General features: G+C 39.9%; 1 long non-coding RNA gene across 1 annotated transcript; it reads right to left on the bottom strand.

Annotated features, from left to right (window-relative positions):
* LOC141380880 (uncharacterized) lies at positions 1-26,058 on the bottom strand. Its single transcript, XR_015526096.1, has 3 exons — positions 25,941-26,058; positions 378-511; positions 1-249 (listed from the first exon to the last, which is right to left on the bottom strand). It is a non-coding gene; the product is annotated as an uncharacterized LOC141380880 (long non-coding RNA).
* Positions 26,059-27,063: the final 1,005 nt, after the last annotated feature.

Here is a 27,063-nt window from a genome sequence, read left to right as displayed (position 1 = left end):
CGATTGATCGCATGAGTTTAGTGATCTGCTGCTCCTCTGAAGTTAAAAAACAATCTCTCTCTACATCTTAAGCATAATAAATCACATCTTTTAGGATGCCAAACTTAAGAACAGCCTGTCCCCGACACGATGTGTTTACATTTTGCCGGGCTCTCCTCTTTTTCTCTGATTTTCCTGCCTCCCCTAGTCAACCCTCCCTCGTTCTGTGGAGGAGGACGACAATCCGCTGGAAGGAACGAAAGTCTTGGCCTGAGACCAGAAAGAGAGAGAGAAATACTGTAGAGTCGAGTTTTACTGTGTACATGCGAGAACAAAAGAGGTCACATGACTTGCAGATTGAAGAAAGCCGAGGGCCGAATGATTGATTCTGATCACACCTGGTGGAGGGAGAAGCTGTGTCTCTGGGAAAGCAGGGGGTCAAGGGCAGCATGTTCCCAACAAACACAGAGAGAAAACGATTAGCAGGACTTGCGCAGCAGGGGAGAAGTGCGGAGGGAACCAAGGGGGTCTCCTGAGAGCGAAAATAGCAGAAAAAATGACCTTCTTCCTCACAGTGTCACTGAGAGCATCTCGAAACACTCCTAAATTTAGTTCTCTGAGAATTCTGAAGAGAGAGAAAAAGCAAAACATGGGAAATTCCATCCTCTCGGTTCAGTTTCAAACAAAACAAAACAACAGTGCAGTGGAAAATTATCATTCGGTTTGGTAAGCTTTACTGGCATGACTAAACGAGTGCATTTGTATTGTCAAAGCAATGCTAAACAACTAAAACAACAAACCCAGGGTTCAGTGCAAACTTAAATATGCTTTGCTGCAGTTGTGTTGAATGTAATACAAAGGTATAGCATAAAAGTCTAATCTCAAATGACAAAACTACTGCTGTGATTTGCAAAATGTTAATTTGCATTAGCAAACAACTTATAAGCTAAAGAGTGCAGTGTAAAATTAGTGTAGTGTAATGTAGTGGAAAAAGAAGAAATTAATTGTAATCCAATTTGAATACACAGTCATTCATTTTCCTATTTGAGTGTTCGCTAAGCCACACCCAAAAACCGCCACCCACCAATCGGGGCTTAGCAACTGTAGCTACCCGCAGGAGCTCTGTCAAGCTTTCAAGCGAGGGTAACAGGCCAAAGCGCTGTGCAGCAAATGGATTGTGCAAATCTGATGCCCGGTATCCTAAAAGTTTAAACAGGGTGGTGGAATTTTTTTTCCCTTTCCAAAACCTAAAACCGAAGGGCAGAAACGCCAAAAGCTTGGATCAAGCTTTGTTTAATCTTTGTTTAATTTTAACACAGAGAAAACATCCTAATCAATTGAAAAACTACTTAAAATAAAAGCATTGCCCCCCTCTGAGACTGAGAGGTGAATCACATGAAAGTCATCTCTGAAATTTTTTAGTACGTTTTACTACCTTTTTTTTCTTTTTTTTTTAATTGTTTGTGCCTTTTTTGAACATTTGAGACTTTTTGCTCTATTTTCTTTAATCTGTTTTGTTCTGCCATTTCGAAACATAGAGGTGTTCAATTTAATTTCTATATTAGGAAATAAAACCTTTCTTTGAGCCTACATTCAGTATGTGTAAAATACTGAAGTTCTATTAAAATCGGATACTTTAATGCTGTGTTCACACCAGACGTGGCAGGAGCGCCAAGCGCGAGTGATTTACATGTTAAGTCAACGCAAACGAGCGAATAGATATCCTGTGGCGCGATACACGCAAATGACGCGAACGGTGTGATATGTGGCGCACATTTTGCCCGAATCACTCGAGTTAAAAAGTCTGAACTAAAGCTGCGGTCACACTAGAGTTTGTGTGTGCGAAATTCTGTCGTACGGTGCTGCAAAAAGGGGCGGGATTAAAAAAGATTATTAGACATTAAAAATGCGAGCGATTGCTTCATGTTTTAAATTTCTGCGAAACTTAACGCATGACCCTGCGTTTTCGGTCTGACGCATTCGCATGCATATGAATGGAAGTCTATTAGGAGAAAAGATTGCAGCTTGAGCTGCGGTCACATTAGAGTTTGAGCATGCTAAATTCTGTCGTGCGGTGCAGGGAAAAGGGGCGGGATTAAACAAGCTTATTAGACATTTTTAAAAGCGAGTGATTGCTCCATGTTTTTAATTTCTGTCCATATATGTCATGTTTTGATCCTCGATTGGTCTTACGCAGTCAAGTGATGCGATTTCGCAGATCAAACTTCACCAAGCTTAAACTTTGCAAAGCAGCGACCTGCGAAACTTAGCGCATGACCCTGCGTTTCCGGTCTGACGCATTCGCGTAGGTATGAATGGAAGTCTATGAGGAGAAAAGTCAAGTGTGACCGCAGCTTCAAGCGGACATCCGCACTGCGTTAACCAATCAGGAGCTTGCTCTTGTGGGGGTGTGATTGTGACGCAGGGCCTGTTGTTGGTGTCCTGGGGGAAATCCTCCAGCCGATACCGACAACAGTTTATCAAACTGGGCTTGGCTCAGTCAGAAGCACCGCTAAAAGCCTCCGTCATCCAGGTTTAGTTTCTGGAGAAGTTGATGAACTCACAGAGCTGGATGCACCTCTTAAAGGATCTAGTGGACTCAGACGAGGCCCTTTCTTAATAAAATCCATGTTAGCCATTTCGCAACAAAGCTAGAGTCACCGGGCAGACAGAAGCCCTGCCCATCACGCGAATCCGCTTCTGTTCTGAATTTAATTTGACGCGCCGATGAAGCGGGTTTGATGCGTGGGTTTGATTGTAATGAAGTAATTTTTACAGTACGGTATCCGTACTTTTACTCAAGTATAGTTTTCTCTTTACACCTCTGATATTTAAAAGAAATGCGTTACTTGTTACCCCAAAACTGTATTTAAGAGGGCAACATCAGTTATTCAACATTCAGATCTCTTTTTCGTTTCTCTCTCCATGCGTCTGCATGCCTGAGGTCAGTTTCCTGCTGTAAATGTGTTGTCAGATTCATCTCCAGTTTTCCCATGATCACGTGACCACATGCCTGACAACATCATGACCTCCACGCGTCCCCAGTGAGGCTGAACCCACAAAGCCAGAGAAGGAGGCGCTGCTGGGGGTCCACCCACTAATGTTCTGTCTCCTCTGTAACCCGTTATCCCCATTTACGGTGATCTGACCCCCACACACATACAGCGTGGGAATCCCAACATCTCAGGATAAATTTAGACTCAGATGTACTGAAAAACAGTCCTAGAGCATGTTTTCCACCAGTGTTCTCTGGGCACTGAAGATTTACATCCTTGAATCTTTGAATATTCCAGATGTGTTTGTGTTCCAAACCTTATCAGCTCTTTTAGGGTATTTAAACGTGCATGAACGAGTTGCAGTTAACAGGAAGTAAACAAGATATTGTTGACCACACTACTTTGCTCTCAAGCTTATATTCCAATTCCAAATGTTGTTTAAAGGAGCACTCATTAGTTTAAACATGCTGTTAATTACAGGTACTATACACCTCGCTAGTACCTCCTTTTCCCTTTAAAGCTAGCTTAACCCTTGTTTGCTGTTGGGGATGTTTTCATCCACTCTAGGGTGATTTTAAGCCTAAATTTGTCCACGTTCTCTGTGTTTCAGCAAATTGAATGATTTTGGTGGGCTTATTTTAACACATATTTTGGGAAAATCCTTTGAATGTTCTTGCTGTGAGGCAACAGTGCTAGCCACTGGGCCACCGTGTCGCCCGATCAGAAAAAGTGGGAGGATGTAGGGGTGGAAAGGGGGTGGAGCTTCAAGACGAAGATAACTGGAGTGAAAAACTCAGGTTATTTATAATGCTTCCGTAATCATCTGATAGGGCTGATTTCGGAGCTAACAAGGAGCCAGCCGTGTTGATTATAAGCACGTGATCCTCTCGAAATTAGTTTATGAATAAAGCGCACTTATTTTCATGCACAACACTATATGTTCCCTATGAAATAAAACAAAAACATATAAAATGCTTGTCGTAATCATAACTGTAAAATGTGATATGATCACTTAAATGATTGCGGCTCATGGCTGCTGTCACTGTGAGAAAAAACACATACATGCAAATCAAACCTCCCGCACGGCCCTCAAACGATTGCTCTGCAACAAACTGAACAACTTCACTACCTGTTATTCACAGCCTATGCAGGTTGTGTTCACTAAAGTAGGTGTCATTAGGCGTGCAAGCGCGTGTTCAACAAACAGCTGGCGGCAGGCACGTGCACACATAGGGCTCAACCTGTGTAGTGCACATGCCCTTTTTAGTCTTGGATAGAAAGTGCCCTTCCAAAATGATCAAAAGTGCCCCCGCGACGTGGCACACCCTCGGTCCCGCCCTTAAGTAGGCGCGCGACAACACCGCTCTTGAGTACGCGATCGACAACACCGCTCTTCAGTACGCGCGCAACAACAACAACCCCCCCCCCCACCCCTTCCACAAAAAATTTATCCTGCACATGCCCTTTGGACGGTCTCTGCACGGGCCTGGCTGGCGGTCAGCTCATGTGTGATTTTGCGTCTGCGAATACATCATTACAAGTAGACAGAAAAGACATTTCTGTGTGAATTATACCTTATAAATACAGTATGTGACACTTTTAACACCATTTGAAGGTGTCAGTGTTGCTGTGAAGACTTGTGCGACTGCCTTGCTTCTCTCCTGACCTTGAAAACATGATTGGCTGAATCGTAGAAAAGCTGAATTAAGGTCGTGTGTAGGGTCGAATCGAGATCGTGATCTTTTATTGATTAATCGTGCAGCCCTACGACCCATGTCTCAATTCTTCGTCTTTTTTCACTTGTTTTAATTATGGTTGACAACACAATGTGGCATCTCTCTGAACACTGTAACAGGTGAAAATAAAATCTTCAAAGCTATGTAAAGCATATTAATGAAGTCGCGTGTCGTTCACAATAAAGCACTTCGATTGGTTTGTTTGTTCTTTCTCATGAATCAATGCTGAAAACTCAACAATGTCTTTGTACTGGCTGGTACAGATATCCAATCTCCATGCTGGACTTTACACAACAATCTCTCCGCCGTGACATCACTTCTGAGGGCTCTATTTTAAGGATCTAGGCGCAAAGTCTAAAGCACATGCCCCAAAAGCATTAAGGGTATGTCCAAATCCACTTCTGCTATTTTAAGGATGGAAAAATATGCTCCTCAACACGGTGCATGGTCTAACAGGGTTGTGCTTATTCTCTTAATGAGTTGTTTGAGCATGACATGCATTAAACCAGAGTCTCATCTCACATTCCCTTTAAGAGTGGGTTGTTTCTGGACTTTAGAGCAGGTTTGAGTTAGTCAAGTGCGCAGTCTATTTTAGTTCCTCAAAATAGCAACGCATCAACAATGCACCTTAACACCTCCTTTTTACACCAGCACACTCATGAGTACACAAAGCAGCGTACATGGATTTACTATTTAAACAAAGTGGTGCAAAACTGGAAAATTAGGGTAGGGGGGGCCGGTGCCCCCGTGTCAACAGGCTTGCCCCCTCCTCTGGCCCCCTAAATTTGGATGCGTATTTTTGTGTCAAAACGCCACGGAGAAGCGAGATCAGCCATCTGTGGCGCGCGCTCTTAGTGGCGCGTGCAGTGGTATGGCGCGCACTCGCACTCTGCTTTTGCGCGCTTTCTCTTGTTCTCTGTTAGTGTGTGTGATGGTGCTGAGCATAGTGCTGAGTAATGTTCATGTTGTGAAACACAATCAAAATGTCCACTGTTGATAATATAAGCCTTCTGTTTTCAATGGCAATTTCAAAACTTTTAATAGAGGAATTCCTCAGCTATGCAGAGGTATTAATAAACAGAGATTGAGTATACATAGTTTTACCTTCGGAAATGCAGTCTTGAACTTACAAACGGTCGGCAAGTACCGGAGAACAGATGAAACGCATTGATCCAGTTTAGTTTTCAGTCACGTTCATGTAAAAGTAATATTCAACTCGTTTAGTTTTGCCTTCATTCGTTTTTGATTTCAGTCATGACATAAAGCACGAGTCATTAAGACATGATTTATTACAACACGTTTTTAAACAATAGTTTAACTAACAAATTTCTAATAACTACTTTTTTATCTTTCCCATAATGACAGTCAGTGCAGAACATTTTACTAGTTATTTAGCAAGATAGTTGTATTCAGACAAAGTCCCTTTAAGTACTCTACAGTCTTTGATTCAGATTAAAGTGTAGTTTAAAGATTAATTAGGTTATGTTAACTAGGAAAGTTGGAATAATTAGTCAAGTTATTGTATACTGGTTTGTTGTGTAGACAATCAATAAAATATACAGTAAATATTTCTTAAGGAAGCTAATAACACTGACTTAAAATTGTTTTTTTTATATTAAAACTGCTTTTATTCAAGAAATAAACTATAAGAAATAAGACTTATTATGACTCCAGAAGAATTATTTGTGTTTTATAGGAAATACTGTGAAAATCTCCTTGGTTTAATTTAGATCACTTGGAAACACAATTTTAAATTAATGGGATCTGCAATCCCATTAATTAATAACTGCATCTGTTAAAGTTTACAGGTGTAAAAATGTGCCTTGATGTACTTGAATGTTAGAAATGTGTTATCCTACAATACAAAGTTACTTGTTAAATAAATGAACATGGAAGATTATTTCGAGTTTAAGTTATTTAATTAGCTTATTTATGAAGACAGGGCACCACAGTGGCGCAGTGGGTAGCACAATCGCCTTACAGCAAGAAGTTCTCTGGTTCAAGCCCTGGCTGGGTCCGTTGGCATTTCTGTGTAGAGTTTTTTATTTTTATTTTTTTTATTTCATTTTTTAGAGAAATATATGTGTCCTAATACTGTTTTTAGCAAAGCGTGACACATATATGACTGCCAACATCTCAAAAAATGTGTTTAGGTGTTTCGTGACCCTTTAAACTAGGAGCAGATATTCTGCTAGACTTCATGGTTCCTGGCACTGAGAGATCTGGCTTGTAAATAAAGTTAATTTAAGCTTGATTTCGGGAAAAACTGTTTCATCTTTGCGTAATATAAATACAAACTTACAGAACTGCTAACATCTTCAGATTAGTCATTGTTTCTCAGGCTTTGGCTTTCCTTTTGAAGCTTTGAAGCTCTTTACGATAAGATATCTCAGTGTAGGACGCCCACTCCCAACTGTGAGCTGTTGCTAACTATTTATAAACTCCAACAGGGCGGAAAATACTCAGTGCTCTCACTAATGTGCTAGTATCACCTGACTCTTTCTTTAACTCGTCGCACTTCAGGAGATGTTCAAACTTCCTGCTCTCCAGACCAACAGGAGAACTCGTGCACAAGAGCCAACCCTAAGTTAAAGATCATCAATCAGGGATGCGAAACCATAACACATGCCATCTCTGTTTATATCTCTCTGTCTCTCTCGTGCTCTTCCCGCTGTCATCTGGATTACGTCTATGAGCTGTCAGTGATAAACCACAGGCCCACCTGAAAATCTTCCAGCCCCAAACAACTCTCTCCTCTCTACTCTGCATGTTTAGATAACCCCCCCGGTCTGAGTTTCCAAACTATTCGGTGTCTGTGAAATGGCAACAAAATCAGAATGAAAGGAAATAATTGGCTACAACATCTGATGCAACCCACTTGTTCGTCATAGTACTGAAATCTCATCTGATAAAAACAAACACGCAGTAGCTTTTGATCGCCTGATCTTCACGGCGGCTGTAGTTACATTACTTTAAAAATGTGAGGCAACCCATTGCATTAAAAGCAAAAAAGTGAGGAACTTGACACTGTTAAGTTGATTAAAAAAAAGGTTTCAGGATTATGTTAATGGCTCATTTCCACTGAGTGGTACGGTACGGATCACCTTTATTAGGCTTGCGTTTCCACTGCCAGAAGGGTACCAATGATGAGGTGTATGACAGAAAGTTTTAGTCGACATCATCCTCGCTCAAGAAAATGTCAAAGTAAAGCTGTTCAGGTCGTTTACATTTCATACGAGAAGCACTTCTCACAATACAGATGCTTGATACACATAAATACTTGTGTATAAATGTTCACTAACCTTTCTCCCCTGCTGAAAAATCCAGCTTAAACCAGCCCAGGCTGGTTGGCTGGTTTTAGCTGGTCGACCAGGCTGGTTTTAGAGGGGTTTTGGTCACTTCCAGGCTGGTTTCCAGCCATTTCCAGCCTGGTCTTAGCTGGTCAGGCTGGAAAATGACCAGCTAAAACCAGCTTGACCAGCCTGGTTTAAGCTGGATATAGCTGGTTTTGGCTGGACTCCCAGCTTGGCTAGGCTGGTCAAGCTGGTTTTAGCTGGTCATCTCCCAGCCTGACCAGCTAAGACCAGGCTGGAAATGGTTGGGAACCAGCCTGGAAGTGGCCAAAACCCCTCTAAAACCAGCCTGGTTGACCAGCTAAAACCAGCCAACCAGCTTAGGCTGGTTTAAGCTGGATTTTTCAGCAGGGATCTGATTTGATTATAACTGCAGATCAACGTTTCTCTGTAAACCAATAGCATTCAGCTGCGCGTCTAGCTCTGCCTTTTGGTACCCGTTTATTGTTTTAGGTACCCTTTTGCAAGGGTAAACAAAAGGTGGTCCAGTATAGTTCACTTTTTAGTAGGCTACCTTTTGACAGTGGATATGGCCATAAAAGCGTACCGAACCTGTCATATTCTGAGCTATTGTTTGTTTTCTCCACAAGAAGTCGCCATTTTCCCCAGTGTTTCTGTTTTTGGTTAATTTGTGTTAATTCGGTTCAGCTGTGTCTTGTTAGACTAGCCTATTTAATCTACCCTCTTGTCTTCACTTGTCACTTGGTTTTTGAGTATGATGTGCTACCGCTGTTGCCGTAAGTCCTCTTGTCATTACCTTTTGTATTTTTTGGCTATAGTACCCTTTGCTCTACGGAGAACTTTATGTTTGTTAACTGCTTAGCTCTTAGTGTTCCTATGTTTTTGCCTGGCTGCTTTTTCTTGATGATTTTGGATTTCCTTAATAAACACCTTTGTTTGAACTAGACCTTGTGCCTTAGCAATAGGGTTTACCAACTCTCCCTGTGGCTCAATGTTAAAACACTGGTCTACTACACCAGTGACCCGGGTTCGAGCCTCGGGCTCATCACAGAACCGTTCCATACCATAACACTCAGTGGAAAGGGGCCATAAGTTTCTGGGATTGCTAATGGGCTGTTTTCACTGAGTGGTATGGTACGGTTCGGTACGCTTTTATGGTCATTTTCATGGTCAAAAGGCACCAAAAATTGAACCGAACCATACCACTTTTTGGGTATCTTTTCCAAAGGGTACCTAGCACAGCTAAAGGGTACCAAAAGGCGGAGCTAGACATGCTGCTGAACGCTATTGGTTTACAGACAAACGTCACAAGCGCATACACAAGCCAGGAAAAAGAAAACACAGGAAGTGCCATTTTTAAATACACAGCCAAGACATTATACTGACTGTGATGATATATACATATAATATGGTCGACCGGAGTTCAAGCAAACCTTGTCGACGTCTTGATGAACAGACACAAAGCCAAGAAGAAGAGCAGAATATGCCGTGTGATAATTACGAGGCCATCTAAATGCGCGAGTGGTTTCACTTTCTTAAGAGAGCTCTCCGCGCATCTATATTTGAAATAATTAACTTCTTAAGCTTACGATAATAACTAGCGCATGATTATTGAAGAGCTTTCTGAACCAATTCTTTCAGAATCAAACAAATGTGAAAGTGAAGCATGAAAAAACAAAGAAGAAGCCCGAGAAAACAAAAGAGCTAATGAGTCTTTCAGCAATCTAAAAGATGAGCAAACTACCATGTTTAACTATTATCATCACCTTTTCAACTATTATGAACTCGAAATGTCAAGATGTTAACGTTAGATGTGCTGGGGATAAATAAAAATGTGAGGTTTGTACTGACTTTGCATTTTTCGTATGGTTTATAAATTAAAACAAGGCCTAAATGTACTTTTTGGGTATTTTTGTTGTGTAATTACTGTATAACGCCTTTTTGTGTGCTTTCATCCACTTGAAGGGGTAGGCGGGTCTGCGACCAGCGCCCCCACGGCTGCAGGACCAGATGGCTGCCCACCCTCATCAGACTATATCCACACCCCCTGTTCCCATCCCCTGTGGCAATGTTGTGTCTTGTATGTGTTTTTGTGCTTAATTGCTGGTTTTTTTTTTTTTTGTCTCCCTGGTCCCATGTTGCTCTAATTCAACTAAGGTTGTTGCTAAGGTGTAAGAGTTTTTTTTTTTTTTTTGCCTCTCTTTCCAGGTATCTTATTTCCTTTCCTAAATGCTACCTCCTGTCTTCCCCTGAAAATTGTGATGTCTGTGTACGGTCGGGGAGGTTCAACTTCACTATACAAAAATGTATGTGACAAATAAAGGCCTGATTTGATTTGTAGTAACATTTCAGAGTAAGGCTCTGTATGTTTTCATATATGTTTTATTATTATATAACTGCACACGTTACAGTACTACAGTTATTAACATTTTCACACAAGAAGCCCTATTTATGTTTATAAAGCATCTGTTGTGTATATGATATGTGAATGACCTGTATAGCATTACTTCGACATTTCCTTGAGCGAGAATTTCGAACATCACGCCTACCAACAGAAGGCAGTGGAGGCACAAAGGTGACCGGTACCAAACTGAACCGTACCACTCAGGGAAACGAGGCATTGCTATGCAAATGAACACGTACTCTTGGTGCCATCTTTATTTATTTTACTCTTAGATTACCTGAGTGTTGTTGGTTGGTGCTGCTCTTGCTATGTGGCTGCTAGCGTTATGCTAGGTGGTTGCTAACGTGTTTTCATTATGGCTGCTAGGGTGTTCTTTTAGGCTGCTACTGTATGTGTCCTAATCTTTTTGGTAACTATGGGTGCCTTCACACCTGCCTCATTTAGTTTAGTTGAATCACACTAGAGTTCGTTTTCCCTCTTGGTGCGATTCGTTTGGACAGGTGTGAATGCAGCAATCGTACTCGAGTTTGCACCAAATGCGGACCAAATAAGCGTACCGAGACCTGCTTTAAGAGGTGGTCTTGGTACGCTTTAAAACGAACCCTGGATCCGGACTAAAACAGACCCAACAGCATAAAGTATTGCTTTTGGACAAATCCAGCTGCCGTAGGCCGATGCGCTGTGCATTATGGGATGTGGAGGAAAAATATTTGTTGACAGCGCTTTACCAACAGAGAGAGGGGAAAACATCACTTGATGGATCGTTGGTAATATGTCCGGAAGATGACCATGTCGCAGTTTATTTAAATTAATTCACGTCTACTCCTGAAGTGACGTGCGATGCATTAAAACATTGTTTTCCAGCCGCGGCTTTGCTTCATTGATGAAATGTATAGTTTATCTAAAGCAGGGATACCAGTGCAGTCACTCCTCTATAGTAATAAGCAACTTTTTGTGTCTGCAGGTTCGTTTACTTGCGAGAGTTCATTGGCACTTTCCCGCACGTGAATTCTGATTAATCGAAGAGCAGTTTAGGTAATATGTTCAACATCTGGCCAATGAGAGATGAGGATTTTGTCAGATGACTGCATTTTGGTTCTTTTCAACTGGTTCGGACCAAAGCCAGCAGTGTGGTGTGAAAACGACCCAAAGACGGCAGAAAGTGCAACAAATATCATTTATTGCCCTTGGTCTGGACCAAATGAACCGAACTACAGATGTGAAAGCACCCTATAAGGTTGCATGTGCATTGGATTACTTTTACTTAAGTGTTACTAAGACTGCTTTATTTATTTATTTAGGCCTACTTATTTGTACTGAATGTTTGTGCTTTCATTTTAGTTGACTTTTATGTCTTCAATTCTACTTTCCAAAATGAGTCTTCATTGCACTTAACAAGTTAACAATGATAACAAAGCGTGTTAACAGGTTTTTAATAATAAATGACGGAATTATAATGCTTTGTTTTATTGTTTCATCTTCATTTACATGTACAATAGCATATTTACAGCTGCTGTAAAGGCTATTTTTGTCCGTTCGCATTCTGTCACTTTGTGCCCCCTGGCGCCATGTTCACAAACTTCAGCCATGCATTAGAAACACGTTCTTAAACATTTGGAGTGGCGGTGGTACAAGCCACGGCAGTAATGGCCACATTAAACTCTTACCAACTGTAGGTTAGATGTTCTGCGTGAAGATAGCGTGTTGCTGTGCAGTTGCTTTGGTATTTTAGGTAGTTTCAAAGAAACAAAACAAATACCTCATTATCACAGTATATCAATTATCTACAAACCAACCAGCTGTATGTTTCATTTATGTCTTTGTACAAGTTACAATCTCTCATTTTTTGTTTAAAAAAAATAAAATAAAATAAATAAATATATATATATATATATATATATATAAATATATATATATATATACATACATATGACTTTTTTTAACCAGTAATGTTTGCTTTAGGACGCACCGCTGATATCCTAATTTTCTCATTAAATTTCCTGCAGGGTTCATAGAAAGTCCACATAAAAACACACACTTGACCTCTTTGAAACAGCACCATCTATGGGTCTGAAGCAGCAGATGGGTCAGGAGATCTGATCTGAGGTCAGGTTTGCCCATCACACACTAATGACTGACTCATGAGAATGAAACTTTCCTCCACTCTCTCACAGTCGTCCCAGTCGTTCATCATGTGGTCTGTTCCTCTGTCCATCTCTTTGTGTTTCTCTCAACTGCAGCGCAGGCAGTGGGTGGAACTAATCTCATTAAATATGAAAGAACTTCCAGTGAAAGAAAGAGGGAGTGAGAAAAAGAAGAGAGGTTACCGAAGGTTGGTGTGCATGTGTGTGTAAATGGTTATGCAGTTCATAAATCTCAACACGCTTCTCTGGAGAGTTGCAGGATCTCTGAGTGAGTTTGACGTAATCGTGTCGCACTGTTTGGACAGGCAGAGAAGGCAGGATTTAGATGACGGACATCCCATTTGACAAATAAGAACTTGAAATGACCTTCCCAATCAACAGGAAATACCTGCTGATTCTTTCTGAGTCTCTACAATCTGCTGTGACTAGAACCTGTGACTTAAACTTCAGGTTTAGGGAAGCTAAATGAAAAAATGAATCAAAAAAGCAATATATATGTATATATGTTTTTCTTTAGAACATAAAGAAAAGGGAGAACATGCTTCACTCGAAGAAAATCATGTTGTTTTTTCGTATATCTAACTGTGATTACATACAGCCTCTCACCTAACATGAAAACGACTGTCATATTTCCTAGTTCCCCTGAAGGCTCATCTTCAAGAGGCTCTGATTGGTCAGCTAACATAATGTGCTTTGATTCGCAGATTGGCTCCACGTCATGCCCCTACAAGCACGTGTTTTTGCGCTATGTAAATACTGTCAGTCAGAGCAGCTGTTAGCAGCGTTAGCTTCCTGAATCAGACAGAAAAATGAAAAGCACACAGCTGAACTTCACGCCTGCTCTCTTAAATAGTCTGACAAGTGTCTTTCACATGTATTCAGGTTATGAGCATGCGTAAGTAATATGAAATGGTCTCATATCTTTTGCGAATTTGTTATTTAAGATGTTCAATGCAAGGAAAGCCCCTGCATAGAGACACGCATAAGGAGACACTGCACGTGCTGCTGAGGATTGTGTTTACAGCGGTTTGTCTGGTTTTACCAGATTTAGCTAAATTGTTAGTGATGTCAAACAGCAATTCCCGTTGTTTACATGCTTGTTTATGTCCTCACTACAACATACTGTTAATGCTAGAAACTGTGCATGTAGTTGATCAATTTGTACAAATAAAAATACTTACAGGTTGTGGCTCACAATCCACAGCTTCATCGGTTGGAGGAGTTTTTAGCCGAAACCTGAATTGAACTGAGAGAGATTCTAGAAGCTGTCTTTGTCAAATGGGAGCTATATCTTTTTTATAATTCTCTGGAACATAATTAAGTTTAAACGGTAAGCGCTTCTCTTTGTGTCGAAAGCCCAAATACAGAAACAGAACAATCTCTGTGGAAATAGCTCGGCTAGGACGGCATTGTAACGCCCCATTCACTCGGGGCTTTAGCGTCAATGCTTGACAGAGGGCATGTATGAAGTTGGGGCTGACGCGATCATCATTGTAGCGTCAGCCAATGAAATTAGTCAGCAATAGGCCACTGTCTGAGCTGGTGCATTTGCATACAGCGATCTGATTGGCTGACGCTTCCGTTGGCGTTTGAAAAGTTGAGCAAGTCCCAACTTCTGCAGTGAGCAACGCCTCTGAAGCGGCGCAGACGGATCCACGATGCAGTTCGGCAACGCCTGACGTCACCCATTCAAAGTGAATGGAAAACATTAAAGCTGGCGCCCCGTGTGAATTGGGCGTAACATTACAGTGCCTCAGGCTATGCCCCTTCACTATGAAGGGTGTGTGCGCGTGGTGAATGCATGTAACCGGAAGCCCTTGTTATCTCATTGGCCCGGATGTATTTTTTTGTCCCCAAACTTCGTTTGCTCTAGGCCAGGGCTGGCCAACCCTGTTCCTGGAGATCTACCTTCCTGCAAATTTCAATTGCAACCCATCTCAAACACACCTGTCTTTAATTATCACGTGGTGTTCAGGTCCTAATTAATTGGCTCAGGTGTGTTTGATATGGGTAGCAACTGAAATCTGCAGGAAGGTGGCTCTCCAGGAACAGGGTTGGCCACCCCTGCTCTAGGCTTTGCTTTTGTAAAAGCAAATGTCTCCCTTTGCATTGAAGTTTGAGCATTTACATTCAGAAATGTTGTTTATGTTCACAAAGCTTTATTCCACATCAACTAAAGTTTAACATATGATATAGTAGTGGACCACCCCTTTAAAAATGACAGTTGGTACTCTTATAATGTTGCAAAAATGTCTATTTTAAATAAACAATGCTCTCTTGAACGTACTATTCATAAAAGAATTATGAAAAAATATCACCCGGTCCGTGTGAATATTATAAATATTACAAAAAGTAACAACGATGGTAATAAGAAGAATTGTTTTGTGCACTATATCCCAGCAAGCATTTTTTTGTTTTTAAAAGATGTCTAATAGAGATTTAAACGTAGTCGTCTTGGCTAAAACAAGGCTTAATTTGGGCTGTCAACGAAAATCTAATAGACGTCCAAGAATAGGCCAAAACTCGTCATCACATAAACAGAAATTAATGACTACACATATAATGTCTGTTAAATCTTAGTCTGACGACTAATCTAGTTTTGGGCTATTCTTACCGTACGTTCACACCGAAAGCGGCGAGAGCGTCAAAGTAGCCGGAAGTCATTCATTTTCAATGAGAGCCGGCGGCGATAGGCGACGATAAGCGGCGAAGAGCAGAGCGGCGCGTCTTCACCGGCGTGAGCGTCGAGGAGAGTTGAAATGAAGTCAACTTTATGGTAATGAGCTATGACGCGGTTCGGCGGCAAGCAATCAGAATGAAGACGTCCACCGCTTGATAGCAGTTCAGGGAACACAGACCTGTGAACGTTGGTTCCGACCACAGTTGTTCCCAAGGGTTTGATTATTGCGGTCGACGGATTTCCAATTTCCAATGTTTTCTTACAGGAACATACATTAAATAAGTTACTGGCGAGTTACTGATGTTCATTAATGTTATATAAATTTATCTTTAAAAAGCGGGAATCTCACGCGATGTGACAGTACAAAACAGTACTGCTGCTTCAGGATATTTCAGACATATGGACACATATTGGATAAATAGAGCAAAGCCACACCACCCGCAACTTGATCTTCCATTGTTATATGAATTTGATAAAAGGAGCGCAACATTTTCACGCTAAAAACATGTCTTATGCAGGAATGTAACTGATATGCTGCAACGGCTCCTTTAAGTACGAGATCAATGTAGCGAGTTTTGACGCTCTCGCAACCGGAGCTGAAGGCAGACAGCGTTGTCGCCAGGGTCTCGCCGCTTTCGGTGTGAACGTACGGTTAGATGTCTATTAGACGTTTATTAAACACAAAATTGTTTGCTTGGTATCATTCATTCATTTTCCTTTAGCTTAGTCTCTTTAGTCATCAGGGAACACCACAGCTGAATGAACCGCCAACTTATCCAGCATATATTTTACTCAGCGGATGCTTTTCCAGCTGCAACCCAGTACTGGGAAACATCCATACACACTCATTCACACACACTCGGCCAATTTAGTTTATTCAATACCCCTATAGCGCATGGGTTTGAACTGTGGACCTGGAGGAAACCCACGCCAACATGGGGAGAACATGCAAACTCCACATAGAAATGCCAACTGACCCAGCCGGACTCAAACCAGCAATCTTGCTCTAAGGCAACAGTTCCAACCACTGAGCCACCGTTCTCAGCTCAACATATTCATGATTTCTGAAGAATCATAAGATGAAGAAAAGACAAGAGGGCACACACAAAACAACCAAATTAACATCTTATTCAATAAATAAATAAGGAAGAAACTCCAAATATTTCGTTGGTTTCTAAGAGTACCCTTCCCAAATCAACCAACATAAACACTCATGTCATGCATACAAACACAACAGAACATGTCACAGATTTCTCAATAATTATAAAAGTGCCGTTATTTACCCGTGCGATATGAATCTGAATCATCAAGTACCAATTACAGCACGCTGAGGCAGATTACATCAAGAAAATGGAAATTAGCCGTATATGGAGTCAGTGACCAGGATGAGGAAGTTGAATCATGGAAATTTGAATACATCATTTTACTTGGGTTGGCAAGAAAGAGTCTTACTTAATGCCAGAGGAATGCAGAGAGAGAGAGAGAGCGAGAGAGAGGCTAGTGACTATACAGTTGAGTTTACCATCAGTCTGTCGATTACTCTGAAGCATATTAACTGCAAAACCTGTGACCTTTCACCTCTGTAAGCTTCTGTTTGACTTCTGGGGCTCTAGATGATTTTTTCCCCACTGCTAACATTTAGGAAATTACCCCAGGAAGTGTGGTTTCTTGCTGTTGGCCTTCCATCAAGTGGCATTTTAATGTAGTCACTCTCTGTTGGCCACTTTATTAGGTACACCTCGCTAATACCAGGTTTGACTCCTTTTAGTCTAGATTGGCACAGCTGGCGCTGGAAACAGATTGTGGTTCAGATTGAATTGATAGTATCTATGATGTATCTACCGTCAGAACGTTAAAATTAAAAATGTTTATTTCTATAATCTTTTATTGTCCAACTTTGGTCAATCTGTATGAATTGTAGCCTTAGATTCCTGTTTATAGACTAAATGCACTGAACTGCAGGTGAAAAAAAAAGTTGATGGTTCTTTGGGAAACCAAAATGGTTATTTTTTAACTGCGCTGCGAAACGCCGCCTTTATACAACCTTTATTTTTAGGAGTGTACTTTTAGTAATGGCTAAAAGTCTGAAAACTCCTGATGAATTATAAAGTCGTATTGTGTTCTGTGTAGATCACAGAGATGGAGCCACATATGTGTGGTTATCCCGCCGGTCTCTCCAGGCTTCATTTTAGATCAGATCATCACGTTGAGCTCCACTTAACAGGTTAAATATTTCATGCTCGCACCGAACTGCCACTTTGAGTTCAGAGAAACAGACGAGCAGCAGTCGCCCGCAGCTCTCTAGACTCCACACTGCCTGCATCATTCAGCAGCTCTATTTCTAACTTCTTTTTCACAACGCACCCTTTTCAGATTGTGCTTTGAATACAGGTTTATATTGAGTGAAGATTTATAAACTAATTTCCGAGAGGATCACGTGCTATGATTGATCACGGCTGGTCTCACATCAACAGTCATCGATAAACCAATCAAGTGAATCCAAGCCTACAATAAATAGCTCTTTTCCTCTTACGTCCCTCATCTTTATTTTTGAACAATCCACCCTATTTTCCCATTTCCTCCTTTACCAGGGGGAGCTCCTGTCATACCTGTCTTGGACCCCCTTTTATGCTAAATGACCAGGCGGGAGCTGTGGGCTCAAGTATCTCGGAGCTCAGGGTTCTCTCCTGGGACTGCTTGCAATTAGCATCAAACAATATCTAGGTGTGAACTCATTAATTTTCCTTGGCTTAGTGTTTATTTCAGAGTACGCCACAGTGGAATGAACCGACAACTATTCCAGTATATGTTTTATGCAGCGGATGCCCTTCCAGCCACAACCCAGTACTGGAAAACACCCATACACACTCATTCACACACACTATGGCCAATTTAGTTTATTTAACCCATCTACAGGCGAATTACCGGTTTGTAAACAAGGATGCACGTGCATCCCGACTGGAGAAAGAACTCAGATCACTCGACGCAAAAGTATAAACCAGCCGTTACATTTTTTGAGCGGTCAGCGTCTGCATCAGCCACAGTGAGGGCTATGCCACCGCTTGAAGGCAGCGCCAGAGCATACGCGTGCGGTTGACACAGAACTATTAATCAGCCTTAATATACTATTGTGTTTGCAGTATACAACCACATTGTCCTTAAAAAAATAAGTCCTTTAATAAAAGTGTTTCACACACGTTGTTTAGCGACATGGACACCTCCAAATGATGTTAAAAGGGTCACATACTGTATTTATAAGGTATAATTCATCTAAAAATGTCATTTTTGTCTTTATATGATGCTGTATTCGCGAATCGGCCCGAGAGTAATGTGCGCGACTCAGTATTTATATACCTTTATATAAAACCTTTTGGTATTACATTGGTACTTGATACATGGTATTACAAGCCTTTGGGTTGATATAACAGCAAACGCCTGTGTGTCTGCTTGGTGCTTGTGTGTGTGTTAGTGCGCGCGCACGTATGAGAGAGAGAGAGATTTGTCTGTGTATGTGTGCTTGGTGCAGTGTGTGTGTGTTTATACAGACAACTTGGCTGTCTGGACTGTATAGCTGGGGGATTTTCGGTTTTGTTCTCCCCCGCTCTTTAGCGGGATCGGGCACGGCGGGCAGAAAACGGGGCGGGTCGGGCAGCGGGACAATAAATTCTTAATATAAGCCGGAGCGGTCGGGTTCGGGCTAAAACCTGGCGGGTGCGGGCGGGAGCGGGATTCAAAATTTAGTCCCACGCAGATCTCTACAGTGTGGCGCAGTAGTCTTTTGGTAGTTTTAGCTTGGCGCAAGAGTCCTTTTGAGGCGTTGCGCCAAGCTGTTTAAATAGCAAATGCATTAGCGCTCATTTGTGCGCCCATAGGCGTTCTGGTCTAAAAAGGGAGGCGTTCTGAGGCGGACCGCTGGCGCGTTGCTATTTTGAGAAAATATAATAGATTTTTCATTAGACCAAAACTAACCCGGTCTAAACTCCGGCGCAGAGTTGCGCCTCGCTTACGCACTGCTTAATACACACAAGAGAGCAATAGGCAAATATCTTTACATATGAAAAAATGTAAATATTAAGGATATATATAGGATATAATAAGAATAGATATAGAATATAAATATAAAGGATTAAAATATTACAAAACATATTATTTTCTAGCCTACATAAATATGAAAAATCACTGCTTTTATGTCTTCTTCATCTCGGGAGGCTTTTTCAGTTCATTCATAACAATTTGCTTTTGTATAATCTTATTATTATTAGCAGTATTATTTATTATATCCATATTTATATTTGTTTTATTAAAAACAAGCTTAGATTTGCCCACCTGTCAGGTTTTAGACCATATGGGGCACAGCATGTGTTTTAGGATATAACTCAGGTTTTTGAGCACACTTCGTTAATATTGTTCATTTATTCATTTGCTGGAAATTAGAACTGAATTTAGAAATAGTTTTGAAACGAATATTTGCGCTTAACAAACAAAATTAACTGTTTATAGGCTAATTGATGTCTGTGCGTAAAGGTTTCCCTATCCAAGAGCGAATGTGAAAGTAGTTCCAGTATCTCTCATTCTTACGCAGTAGATGCTCTGTTTAACAGTTTTCTGTTTAAAAACTGTTAACTGTTTGCTAGTGAAATGCTCATTTTTTCCACTTACTTTTCGTCCTATAAATAGCGAATGCGCTCTTGGCGCGATGCAGCTGACTCTTAAAGGGAATGGGAGATGAGACTCTAATTGGTTTATTCTCAAAACACACCTATAACTCATTAAGAAAATAAACTCAACCCTTTTAGACCATGCGCCACGGAGCAAAGCGCATTTTCCCGTCCGTAAATTAGCAAGAATGCGTTATGACACGCCCAGAAAGCGTTTGCGCCCTGCGTTTTGCGCTCTGCGCATGGACCGTCATAATAGAGCCCTAAATGTTTACTCTAAAAATGTTGTCAATGGCAAATTGCAAGCATATATCTCAAACATAATTCAACATCAGAATTATTATAAGTAGAATAGAATTATTTATAAAACCCAGTAGACCTACACATAATATTAATATTGTTGTTTTACCACAGGGGTGCTCAATCCTGTTCCTGGAGAGCCACCTTCCTGCAGATTTCAGTTGCTACCCTGATCAAACACACCTGAACCAATTAATTAGGACCTGAACACCACTTGATAATTACAGGCAGGTGTGTTTGATATGGGTAGCAACTGAAATCTGCAGGAAGGTAGATCTCCAGGAACAAGATTGAGCACCCTTGTTTTACCATATGTTTGAGAAAAACAAAACAAAATCTCATAAGCTTTATTTTACATCTACAGAATCATGAGAGAATCGTGATCTTTATTTTAAGCAAAAAAAATCACGATTCTCATTTTAGCCAGAATCGTGCAGCTCTAAAAAGAAGCAGGAACTTTTCTAAATCTACAGAATGGCAGGCGCTACACACAGCTAGAAACAACAGTTTTACTAACATTGTACGAATTGTTCTCATAAATTATTAGTTGTTCTGTTGTTGATCATGCAGAAATAAGAAAATTAGGTGTGATTCTTTTTCGGCACTTTGCCAAATATGCTCCACGGACCATTACATTTGGGTAAATGTGATCTTTCGTTTTTCCTGTGACCTTTGATTGGGGCATTATGAGGCGTTGTGTGATGCTGGACAGATTTCATGCTTAGATCATGATGCAATCCCTTAAAGAAAAGCAAACTCCTCCACGCTGGGATAACGAGCGCTTTCCCTGCTGGAATTCCACTCGTTATTCATCAACCGCGCCACATTCCAGCGCAGTGACATCATAATGAAAGACCCTTTTCCACAAATCAGAATCCTGCGGCATAAATACTCTTTCCTCTGATCAGCGGAGGTATGCTCATCGAGAGAGTGAGAAAGGAAGAGGCAAAATATGATGCACGGGCCATTCAGTTATGTGCAAAACCTCTGATATCATGCATTGCACAGGTTTGTGACATCTAAATTCTTTTGGGAAATAAATGAACAAACATATTCAACATAATAAATGTAACTGACAACAATAACACCAAAGCAGCTACGGAAATAAGGATAATTATTTTGTATGAAAGGTCAAATTTTCTAAGCTTCCTCTTTCGGTAAGATTCATGAACGTGGAGTTATGGAAATATATCCGTGTTATGTCTTCCTCTCTGAATAAGGCCTGAAAGTTTCACATTCTCTCACATAACGGAAAAATCCAGAGGATTTTGTGAATTTCTGGCGCGGGTGCTGTTCTGTCATGAAGTGTTTGAGTCGTTTAATCACTCTGATATTTCTAGCTTTCTTTTTCTCAGATCTACTAATACATCCAAACAGCTTTCACATGACCGACGTGCTTCGTGAAACACGATACTGTGGAAAAACAGTCGGAAGAAAGACAGAAGGAGATTTTGCTTATTGTGTCCAGCTGTCAGCTCTGGAAGCTCGTTTATGTGTGAGGCAGAAGATGTTGTTTCATTCTGAACGTCACCTTTCTGAACTTTTATAAGACTTAGAACCAGTGGTGTAGTCCTAGAAAAAAAAGGTGGTGTACTATTACACCCGACACAAATTTTAAATGAAAGTAGTTTTTTCTTTTTTTTCTTTTTTTTTACATCAGTTAGCTGTATTTAACTCAAAAGGGCCTGTGCATACATGGAAAGACAGCTTTTTAGCTTACTTTCTTTACTGGCTTATTACAGTAGTTCTAAAAGTGGGGGTCGGGACCCCCCGAGGGGTCGCGGGGCAATGAAGGAGGGGTCGCCTGGTGATTTCCAAAAATCTATTTATTTTTATTAAACCATAAAAATTAACATATTTTATCCATAACTTTACTGAAAATAAAAATAGTCGTTTATAGTTACTATATACTATATAGTTACTATAGTAGCTTATAGTTACTTGTTCTATTGGATTGCGACCCCTGGGGTAATTACATTATATTAAAGGCAGCAATAGCGTCAGATGCATTTTGATTTTATAACATCAGGTTATACTTTCTGGCACATTTAAAGCACTGACACAAATTTAATTGGTGTGTCTGCGTCATTGCATGCAAGGTTTCTGTATTTATAACTACCTCAGAGGATATTGGGGGTCGCGAGTCACTAGCATTTTTATTTTGGGGGTCGCGGGCTGAAAAGTTTGGGAACCCCTGGCTTATTACTTTACATTGTATAGGTTCCTTTAAACATCAATCAGCAATTATTTTTCATTGTCACATTCGCGCATGCTTGTTTTAAACCAAACTATTAGGAGTCTGTCTTCTGTTGTCACTACTACTTCTGTCTCGCTACGAACCAACTCGCTCTTTAAGATCTCAAAATTCAGGGCTTCTGGTAGTACCTAGAATAGCAAAATCAAGTAAAGGAGGTCGAGCCTTCTCTTTCATGGCTCCTACACTCTGGAATAGCCTTCCTGATAACGTCCGAGGCTCAGACACACTCTCCCAATTCAAAACTAGATTAAAGACCTATCTGTTTAGTAAAGCATACACTCAATGCATCACCTAGCGGGTTCCACAATGGCTTCTGCATTTTGCTTATATACACTATGAACAGCAGCTACGCTAATTATTTTCTTTATTCTCTATTTTCACCTGGGGATACTCATCCCGAGGTCCTCAGATTAGGCGGAGTCACTGATTGGATCCAAGACCAGCGACGTGATGATCCCAAGGATTCCATATCCGGGACCAGGCCATATCCTGAGCTGCTGCTGCGCTGATGGTCGTGGGGAGTGGAGAACATGAGTCTGATTCCAGCGACGCTCCAGGGACAGACGAGTCTTCGCTGAGGCCATCTTCCAGCCTAAACCACAACGAATGAAGTTCTGCACAAGACTTTTGGCCAGCGGAGAAATTAAAATGGTCGTGCCCAACTGAGTCTGGTTCTCTCAAGGTTTTTTTTCTTCACTCCCATCAGGTGAAGTTTTTTTTCCCTCTCCGCTGTCGCCACTGCCTCGCATGGTTCAGGATTGGTAGAGCTACGCATCGATGAATTTGCTCTTCAGTGTTTGAACTCTCAGTAATGATTAAATCACACTGAACAGAGCTAAACTGAACTGAACTTAAACACTAAAACCTGAACCACACTGTTCCAGTTACTGAACCACACTGTTCCAGTTACTATGACTATTTATGTGAAGCTGCTTTGACACAATCTACATTGTAAAAGCGCTATACAAATAAAGCTGAATTGAATTGAATTGAATTATATACTAGTAGTTACCCTTTTAAATCGCACATTGTTATGCGATTTATGAGTAGTCTTTGCCTAATTGTTTTTAGTGTTATTTACGGTATAGTGTCGTTCACTAGCGGCACGATTAAGACAAATTTGAAATACTATTTTTCAAGGGCGATTTTAGGATTTTAATTTTAGGGTGGATCAGGATCAGATCCTATTGGGTTAAACAAAGACAAATGTGTCATATAAATATTTAAGTAAGAATTGTAAGAGATAGGCACATCTTCACAAATTAAGTTGTGAGTTAAAAAAAAAAACCTGTTTGGTATACAGTTAAAGGGGACGCAAATACATGTAAATTAGAGAAGTTTAATCAGAAAAACAAGTGAGTATACTGAGGGGATACTCAATTCTTCATCCTCAGAAGTGGTAATACCCAAACAGCTCATGGAAAAAAGTAAGCATACTGAGTATACGTGCGTATAGCAAGGACTACACCACTGCATAGAACTTACTATTCATATATTTTTACATCAAATTCAGCGGTAATTCTTCAGTATATGATTGTTACTTGCATATAGTAGCCTATGCAATACAACTTTCACTGCAGTTTTTTGGTACCTGACCTCCACATCATATCAAAAAAGAAGAAAATGGCACCACAGTTAGGATTCAAATATTAATATTAATAATAATAACAGTGTTATTGTCTTATTAAAATATAAGTTTGTATTATTATTATTAGGTAAATAAAAAAAATGCATTACCAAATTTGTTATTGTTAATATGAATAGTATTGGGCAGCACATGGCTCAGTGGTTAGCACTGTTGCCTCACAGCAAGAAGGTCGCTGGTTTGAGTCCCGGCTGAGTCACTTGGCATTTCTGTGTGGAGTTTGCACGTTTTTCCCATGTTGGCATGGGTTTCCTCCGGGTTCTCTGGTTTTCCCTACAGTCCAAACACATGCGCTGTAGGTGAATTGAATTAACTAAATTGGCTATAGTGTATGTGTGTGACTGTAAGAGTGAATGGGTGTTGCGCAGTTGTGGTTGCAGTTGTTGGGTTGTGGCTGGAAGGGCATTTGCTGCCTAAAACATTTGCTGTATAAGTTGCCGGTTCATTCCGCTGTGGCGACCCCTGATTAATAAAGTGACTAAGCTGAAAAAAAAAAGAATAAATTAGGTTACAATTATTAAAGTTAATAATTACTATTGTTATGTAATTTTTAACATGTGTTTACATTTCTAAAGGTCATGTTTATTTTATATAAACAGTTATAATGTTTTATTCAAATCATCTTCTTAATATTACACTATATATATATATATATATATATATATATATATATATATATATATATATATATATATATATATATATATATATATTACATTTTTATTAATAATATGAATATTATTAGAATATGTACAAAATATACAAATATACAAAACAGTGAATTTGTAAAAATTAAGTATTTGAACTAATAAAATAAGGTAAGTATTAATGTAATTTTTATAACATTTGTCTGTTAAAATAAGTGAAAACGTGAGAAAAAAAAATATTGAAATCAGAACTTCATATTTACATTTTTAAAAATGTTTTATTATAATTTTTTTACAATTTGCCTAAATTATTATCATAATTTTTCGTTTCCCTTTGTTTTTTTCTGATTTTTCCCCATTTTAGCAGTTTCTTTTGTCCTTGGCTGGAAATGATCCCGGTGCGTATTTTAGTATTTATTAAACAATAGCGCCCCCTTGTGGACATACGTTCACTACAGTGTAAAAAAAAAAATTTTTTTTTTTAAACAGCAGGCCTAGACCTACAGCACGTCATTATTTTGGCAAGTACGATGCTATCCTGGATTAACATCTATATTATATTTGTTGGAAAATGTAATCCATACCTATTCCATACCCAACTATAACTAAATTATTCTCAAAATCAGGGGGGAATAGTTGGATAAAAACCATAAAGAAGAAGTGCATACACCTAGCAAACTGTAAACGTATCCTTTAATTCTGATTGTCTGATTGGGATGTTGTTTCAGGATCACATGTTAATCATGTCCTACTTGGTGAAATCAGGTTGGTGTAGACCTACAGTAGCCCTACACTAACTTTAACATTGCCCTTTCTCATACAGTAAGTGACGTTTGTTTTTATTACCTAATATCTTAAAATGAACCTACGTCAAATCTTCTCTAATGGTTGTTTTTATCTTTTCCTAACATTTTGTTAGCACAGAACGGACATTTTAATGGCTAGCTGGACGTTATTGTCGTTATTGTCTGTTTCACCTCGTTATACAGTACTTACCTGGTTTGTGATTTACACTGTTTACCTAGTAAACATGTTTATGTGGAAAAAGTACGTTAACCTCAATCAGGATTTAAAAGACGTTAAACTTTGAACTTTTTTTTTTGTTTGTTTACATCTAACGTTACAGCTGCCATCTACAACCTTTTTACTACTCCATTTCTACTCACTTATTTCTACTTACCAAATACTAAGTTCTGGTAACCGTTCATCGGTTCTTGTTGTCTTTGAAAAAAAAAGTTGACAATGTTTTCACCATATCTTGCAGGTAGGAATCAGTGTAGAAGTGTTCACTCACGCATGCGCGCTCCCCTGACCCTGTCCACTTCAGCACTGCGTAAACCGGTCACGTGATTACGTCCCCGCTCTAGATCAGATACGGCCGGAAGTTAACGAGAATTATTTATATTATTTTAATTTCCCATTGATTGTATTTTATTTACGTCCACCCCAACCCTAAATCCAACCGTCAGAGTAATGTAAAAACAGTAGTTGTACCGAGTATTATTTATGTTATCTATTAAACTACCCAGTAAACTGTATTTTCAACGTCAACTCCTAAACCCAACCGTCATAGTACTTTAAAAATATTAATTATTGTTATACAGTGTTATAAAAATGATGCTATATTGATGCGCGTGTCCGCAGCTGTATCCTATCCACCCTCTCCGCAGCTGTATCCCGTCTAGACTCTCCGCTCCACCTTTTTAAAAGCAAATTAACATAACGTCCTTGTAAGGTTTTTCTTAGCAAAAAAGTACATTCAGTGCGTTGTTTTTGGTTGTAATATGTTAAAATCAACGCATATAGCTAAATGTTCTCTAATGTTTTTATTTTATTTTATTTGTTTTGCTAACATTTTGCTAGCGTTCCCAGAACGTTCCTGGAATGATGGTTAGCTCAGCTGGAAGTTGTTATTGTCATTATTTCACCTTGTTATACCCTTGTTTTTAATCACACTTTTTACCTAGTAAAATTATGTTTATGGAAGATTATGGCTTTTTACCAAGATTTAAAATATGCTAATCTTGGTTACGTCCAGTGTGTAAACTGTATTCTTTTACATTTGAGGAAGATATCTTTTATATTTGAAGCTGTCATCTACACCTTTTTTATTGTTCCACCTCCATTCAACATCTCTGATATTTCACACAGTAACCCAGCTAACGTTTACAACAACGTTCTGGTAACATTCTTCATTGGTTTTTGTTTTTATAGCCAATAAACTTAACCTTCATTTTTTTCACCGTATGCAGGTAGGAATCAGTGCTCGCTCACGCATGCGCGCGCCCAGGCCCTGTCCGCTT

The sequence above is a fragment of the Danio rerio genome, chromosome 25 (genome assembly GCF_052040795.2).
Source record: "Danio rerio strain M-AB ecotype USA chromosome 25, GRCz13ab, whole genome shotgun sequence".
NCBI lineage: Eukaryota > Metazoa > Chordata > Actinopteri > Cypriniformes > Danionidae > Danio > Danio rerio.
The sequence above is the reverse complement of the archived record's forward strand: the minus strand, read 5'-3'. Positions and strand labels throughout refer to the sequence as shown.